Source organism: Frankliniella occidentalis, unplaced genomic scaffold (assembly GCF_000697945.3).
Source record: "Frankliniella occidentalis isolate FOCC.00 unplaced genomic scaffold, Focc_3.1 Scaffold274, whole genome shotgun sequence".
In the NCBI taxonomy this organism is placed as follows: Eukaryota; Metazoa; Arthropoda; class Insecta; order Thysanoptera; family Thripidae; genus Frankliniella; species Frankliniella occidentalis.
The window spans coordinates 17,225-23,923 of record NW_026267400.1 but is presented as its reverse complement, the minus strand read 5'-3'; the positions used below and the strand labels follow the sequence as shown (position 1 = coordinate 23,923).

Genomic DNA, 6,699 nt, shown 5'->3' with positions numbered 1-6,699 from the left:
GGCCCGGGGAGGGGCCATAATGGGGCATATTCCGGATTATACCGTGAGGTTCACCGCCGCAGCACCAGCGACCCGTAATTCGGTCATCTCCATTCCCGATTGGTCGCGTTTGATGCCACGACAGCAGGAGCCGCGCACCGTGGAGAGAGAGAGAGAGAGAGAGAGAGAGAGAGAGAGAGAGAGAGAGAGGGGGGGAGGGGGCGTTTAATGTGTGAGGCACAACCGCACAGTCATACAAAATCGATTCATTCACAAGTGTGCAAGTTGGGTGTCCAAGCGTCCAGCAATTATGTTGGGGAACCATCACTATGTTACTTTCCTCATATGGGAAGCAGTCATTTTTTTTTAAAGTTCTTGTTGGATCACTGTGAAAAATTTCGTTGTAAGTTGACAACGTTTGTTTTAATTTTTGTGTGTACACACATTTGTATACAAAATAAGTCGACAGCTCATTCTTGCTTATCCATCCCCTTGTAAATTTACAATATTAAATTATTGATTTTACGATACACGTCATGGTAATTTTTCCAGAAAACATACGACTATTTTTCACAGTGATTCGAACATTAAGAAGTGGTTCGCTCGGAACGCCCCCGACTCAAATATTGGAAGAGCGGTGACTCATACCATACCGTGTTGGTGGGCGGCGGGGATGGGCGGGACCACATAGGCGTCTTGGCCCTGGAGCGAGCGTTGCGTCCAACAGGACCACGGAGGTCATAAGGGCGACGGCGAGGTATAAGGTCCCGGACACGTCGGCCAGGGGAGGGCAGTGGCAGCAGCAGCCTTTGTGGCTCAAGAAGCCAACATTCCTGGACATCTCAGTGTGCTGGCGTGGGGCTCTGCGAGCGCAACAACTCGGGGCGCTTTAGCGAAATTGCTTTTTGGACGAGGAGCAGCAGCGGACCGTGCCGCGGTCAGATAAGGTTCAAATACCGCCAACGCCTAAAAATAAAGTAAACAAAACAGGAAATAAAAATGGCACACTCTCAGTCAGCAATCCTGCTTCGTTAAAACATAAAACTACAGCACAAAAAAATCAATCAGTACAGCAGGTGTACCAGGTGTCTGATTCACGCCGCGCACTTTCGTAGTTTATACTGAACTCCATGCACGGGGTGCGAGTCGGTGCGAGTACGTAGGCTTTCCTATTGTCGCTGCCCACGGCTCCTTGTGGCCCCCGGGCCCCGTGCGACTACGCAACCCGCCCGCACGCGTGCCTGAGGTACAGTATAACTACGAAAAAGCGTGGCGCGAATCGGCCACCTGGTATGTCTGATCCGCCCACCTCTTGTCTCGACGCCGGGTGAAACCGGAAGCGTAGAACCCGCGATCAGGTCACGCGCCTTGACCTCGCCGGACCTCGAACGGCAGCGATCAGACTTTTCGGTCAGAACAGAACTTTTAAAACTTTTGATTTCGTACAAATTGAGAAACAAACAACCTGGACGTGAACATCAGCTATCAGCCGCTGCCGCCCCGCCACAGTCCGGCCCGGCGACGCGATGCAACCGGAAGCTCGAGGCCCGGTCCCCCGCATCCAGCAGACTTCACTCTTCCGGCAGGAGGGCAAGGGATCACTCACGATTCTCTCTCTCTCTCTCTCTCTCTCTCTCTCTCTCTCTCCCTCTCTCTGGCGCACACAATCTGCACCTACATGAGCACCAGGGGGGCGTTGCTCCTGGCGGGGGAGTGGGGAGGGGCACCGCGCGAGGGCTCCTCGCTAGCTGGCTGGCTGGTGGCGCCCGGCGGCGCGGCGTGGCGCACCGCGGCTGGGAGGGGGAGGGGGGGGGGGGCGGACAGAGTCCTCTGTAGCTCCACCCACGTCCCTCTCTTTCTTTCGGGCCGAGCCGCACCGCGCCGCCTTTGGCGCGCCGCGTCTTCCCAAACTCTCTGTCTCGCTATCGCACACGTATATTTCACCTGTTTTCATTTCCTTCATCCCTCCCAATCTCACTGTATCCACTTTTCTCTCTCTGTCTCTCGTACGTCACGTGTTCGAAGTCGCGCAAAAGATTAGCACGCATAACAAAAAGCAAAACAAACAAAAATGAATGGAAATTGTGACGGTGTTCGTCGCGCGGCTAATCCGTCCCGATCAGCAGCCACATGCGGCAGTCGTCGTTCTAGGGGTTCCTCCGCCCCACCCCGCCCTGCCCCGGCCCGCGCCGGTGAAACCGATCACCCGCGAAAGCCCCCCTTCCCCACCTGCCCCGGGCCTCTCCGCTGACGAGATGACGCACCGCCGGAAGTACAACACGTGGAGCGGGGCGGCGCGTGCGGGCGGCCGGGGACGCCGTCGTAGGGCTTCGGCGTGTCCGGGGCCGGGCCAGGCGGGAGCACCGGGGCCGACGCGCGCCTCAGGTAGCCTGTAACGCCGCGCGCACCGCAGCCGGGCCGCATCGTACAGGCGTCGGCATGTCAGGCCCTCTGCTGGAGGTCGCCGAGTGCTCGCCCTGAGCCACGTCGGCCAGCCACGTCCGCTTTCGTAAGAGTTGGGACTACCAGGTGTCCAGGCGAAGACATGCCAGTACGTTGGTTTGCCTATGCACTGACTGCAAGGGCTGCAGGCGGGAGCTGCCACTCCTCCGCAACCCTTCAGTCAGTGCATAGGCAACCCAATGTACTGCCATGTATTAGCCTGGCTACCCGATACAAGATGAAAAGCGGTTCGGCCTGCTTCACTCAAGTCGAGGCACGGCAAGGCGCCTGGCGAGTAGGCACCCAGCCCGCACCCATGCAAGGCGGCACAGTCTGGTGCAGTCCACATCTGCGAGTGCAGGGGTCCGAATCACTCGCCTGCTGCGTCTGCGTACATGACGAGGACAAAGTTTAAGTTCAAATGGGGTAAAGGCGTTCGAAAGTTCACACGAACTAAATCCGGGTGAGCAGAAATGTTATTCTGTCAAAGTGCAGCGCAGCGCGCGTCCGCCGAGTCCCCTCCGAGCGAGTCGAAGTGCGACCTTTGCAAGGTTGTGGCGCAGGGGCGCAGGCGGCGCAGGGCAAGCACCACACTGGCAGCTCCTTGCTCGCCCGCCCGCGGCTCCCGCCCGCTCGCACGCACTGCCCCCGCCCGCCCAGCCCCGCCCGAGGCCTTCCCCGGATACGTTTCCGGCCCTGACCGCCGGCCAGAACTACAAGGCCTGCCAACCACGGAGCGCACCGCCCCGGCCGCGCCGCCGCCGCCCGCCGCCACTGCCGCCAACCCAAACGCGAACGAAGTTAGCGAGCCCGCCCGCAGCTTCTGACATCTACCTCCCCATCTGATTTATTCTCCGCTGGCCCCCCGGGGGCCCCCTGGGGGCGGGGGCGGGCGAGCTCGCGGCCAAGCATGCTGGTGGGCACGGGGGCGGGCACGGGGGCGGGCGAGGTTCTCGTTTTCGCCTCGCGCGCCCCGTGGTGCGCGCCTGGTGCCCGGCGGCGGGTTATGGACTCTGGGGAGAATATCGCCCCACCGCCCTGCCCCTCTCTCCCCGACCCGCCTCCCTCTCCCTTCTGCAGCTCTGCGGTCTGATTCGCGGTACCTAACAAGCGTAACCGACCAGCGCGCGCGTGAACTCGACTCGGCCCGTCTCTCTCTCTCTCTCTTTCCCGCCCTCCCTCAGAACCACACCGCACAACGTCTTTGCTGCTTCAACGACCTCCTCTTTCCTTTTCACCCTCGCCTATACTACAGCCAGCCACTACCCCTCCCTTTCCCTCTATCCTCTCCCATTCGTTCTCCTTTCCCCGCACCCCCCACCTCCTCCCACTCTTTCACGTAATGATAATTGTCAAAATAATCCCTCGCCCACAATTTCTCTTTTATCGGGGTCCCGACACCATGACGGCAGTTCTCTGGCTGGCCGTTACCAACTGTACAACAACTTTTACCCGCACCGTCCGCCAAACTTTTTTTTTCCTTATTTTTCCCCCTCTCCGCGCTCCTTCCTGCGCGCCTTTATCGCTGTATTTTATTTTTTTTCCGCCCTTCCCTTTTTTTTTCTACCCCTTTTGCTGCCGGCCCAACCGGTAGCGATGCAGCGACCTTTCGCTTCCGGGGCGCCCGCGTGTGGGCGTGCCCTCTCTCTCGTGCTCGTGTGTGTGTGTGTGTGTGTGTGTGTGTGTGTGTGTGTGTGTGTGTGTGTGTGTGTGTGTGTGTGTGTGCATATGCGTCGTGCCCCCGGAGCCCAGGGCTGGGAGCTCCCGAGCTCCCGGGCTCGGACCGGCACTCAAGAGCCCCCCGGAGACGGAAATCCTCTGTGTCCGGGCCCGGGCGTGCCCCCCCCCCCCCCCCTCCGGCCGGCCAGTTGTCAGTCTAGTCTAAATCGGCTTGCCATGGGGGGGGGGGGGGGGTGTGGGGGGGGGGGGGGGGGGGGGGGGGGGGGGGGGGGGGGGGGGGGGGGGGGGGGGGGGGGTTGGTAAAGGGGAAGGGGGGTAAGCCCTTTGCACTGAGTGAAACTGATAAGGCCAGCTGGATCAAGCCGAGCAGGGCCGCGCGCTCGAGCCGGAGAGCTTGCTGGAGGCCACGGCCGCTGCAGTAGTGGCCCAGTACACGTGCCATACCCGAGGGCCATTCCGTTCTGTTACATCACTCACTCACACACACTCTTTCTTTCTCTCTCACTCACACACACACACATGCCCACACACGCGCGCCCAACAAAGTTAAAAGTGTGCCATATATGCAGGAACACTAGCATGCCATAACACAAAAAATAAGAAAAGTGAACAGAGGACCCCCCCCCCCCCTTTCCACCTCCACTCACACAACCGTGGGAATAATCTACGTCTGAAAAACTTTCCGCGGATCATCCGTATGAGAAATCACGCGGGCCGTATCGGACTGCGCAGCTCGCCTCCGCCCCGCCCCTGTCCCCTCCTCCACCGCTGCGCCGCCCTCGCCGCCGCCGAGGCTGCGCCACCCCCGTCGCCCCCTGGACGCCCGGCCGCTCGCCCTCACTGCCCGTGAACGCCGAGTTTCTTTCAAAGTTTCGCCGGCCAAACTCAACACCCGCTGCCCCGCCCCGCGCAGCAGATGACGTGGTAACGCCGCGAAGACGTCCGAAAAGCGGCAGGACGGCGACGGCAGGCCTCCCCCCCCCTCCCTGAGTGAGACATCTCGTCTTTAGAATCGGGTAGAAAGGGGCGAGAAAACGGCGCTTTTCTGCACGCAGTAGATCGAGAAGGAGGGGGGGGGGCGTCTAGACAGCCGGCTGCGCCAGCCCTATAGTAGTTTGTTCTCCGAGTCTAACTTAATTAATCTATTCCCGGCCGGTGAAGTAGTCAGGAGACACAGGTGGGTAATTCGCCCCCCCCCCTTCCCTCCCCGGTCCTGCTCTCCTGCCTCACTCCTATTTTGGCTAACTTGCTCCTTTGCTCTAAACTTGCCAACTGCAAGGAAAAAATCCGGCCTGCAGTCACCGTAGAGGTGAATAAATTCTCATTCAAATGACAACATATTTTTCTGTACTTCTGCATTATTTTACTTTGCTATACTTGGGTGGCCCTGACTGAGTTCAAACAGTTTTTAATTGAAGAAATGATCTACAAAATTTGTCTCTGTGAGATATTTGTTGTTCAGGAAAATTTTCCAAGGAAGGTGTCATACAATTACAATTCAATACTGTAAAATTTATGAGCATTCTTGAAGCACACAACTTGAAATCCATTGACAAGCAAGATTTCAATGTTGTACAAGTACAATATGTTTTGTAAATAGTATCTTACAAAATATATTGTACATCTACGAATATATTTTTTAAGAGTATGCTATAAGCCATTTTTTTTTAATATAGCAATACTTGAACGGTCCTGAATAATCAAAAATAGCCACCTCAAAAAAGTCCCACCAAGACGGACATACAGGGGCTTTGTCACAACGCTAAAATTGTAGTGATTCGACAATTTCATTTTCCATATAACAGGGAAAGGTTAACAAGAACAAGGGATAGCTACTTTTGAATGTCGAGATAGAACTGTCAGATTAGTGAGAGTCCATCAAATCTAACCTCTAACCTGAACAGAATATATTTCCATATGCTTTGGACACTTACCCTTTATTTTTTATCATTATGACTGAGAAGTTGATTTTCCAACAGCACATAGTACAGCCAGAGTTTCCACTTGCATGAATAACACATAACTACATATGTGTACACAGTAAAGGTGAAGAGACTTTACTGGCAAGATGACACACTCCCAGTCACCTTGCTCCCAGTCTTCTCTTACAAAAATCACGTAGGTTTACTAGACTTTGTATCCTATTCATTTAGTGGCAGTAAATTACAGAAATACTGAACACAAGCACAAAATAGGCGAAAAATAAATAGACCCTAAGCGAACACTTGACTCTTGTAAACATTCATTCATTCATTTTTTGGGGTATGAAAAGAAAAGAAAACAATGGAAATAGTGACCGGCAGTTGTCTCTAAATCATTATGACTTCTGTCTTAAAGAATAAAAATAAAAAGTAGTTTTCACAGAAAAAATGTCCTCTTTAAAGTTGCTACTAATTGTTTGATGTGCATATGGTGGCCGTTGCACAATCGGTACTTGATGACTAAATATTAGTGTTGCAGGTTGCAGTTGGCAGCATTTTTTTAAAATGTTACTGTTCTTCTTGTTCTTGTTTTGGGGTTAGTTGTCGTCGTCTGGTCGTCGCGTCGCGTTCGTTGTCGCTGTGATGTAACGATTTATGTTGCAAAGTGTATTGTTAG

The 6,699-nt window shown here is 55.2% G+C and overlaps 1 long non-coding RNA gene across 1 annotated transcript in view; it reads right to left on the bottom strand.

Annotated features, from left to right (window-relative positions):
* Nucleotides 1-6,293, bottom strand: part of LOC113214210 (uncharacterized) — an 11,124-nt gene extending 4,831 nt beyond the window's left edge. The window contains exon 1 of the long non-coding RNA XR_008011873.1: nucleotides 6,036-6,293. This is a non-coding gene — a long non-coding RNA (uncharacterized LOC113214210). The remainder of the gene's footprint in view (nucleotides 1-6,035) is intronic.
* Between the last annotated feature and the right edge of the window lie 406 nt (nucleotides 6,294-6,699).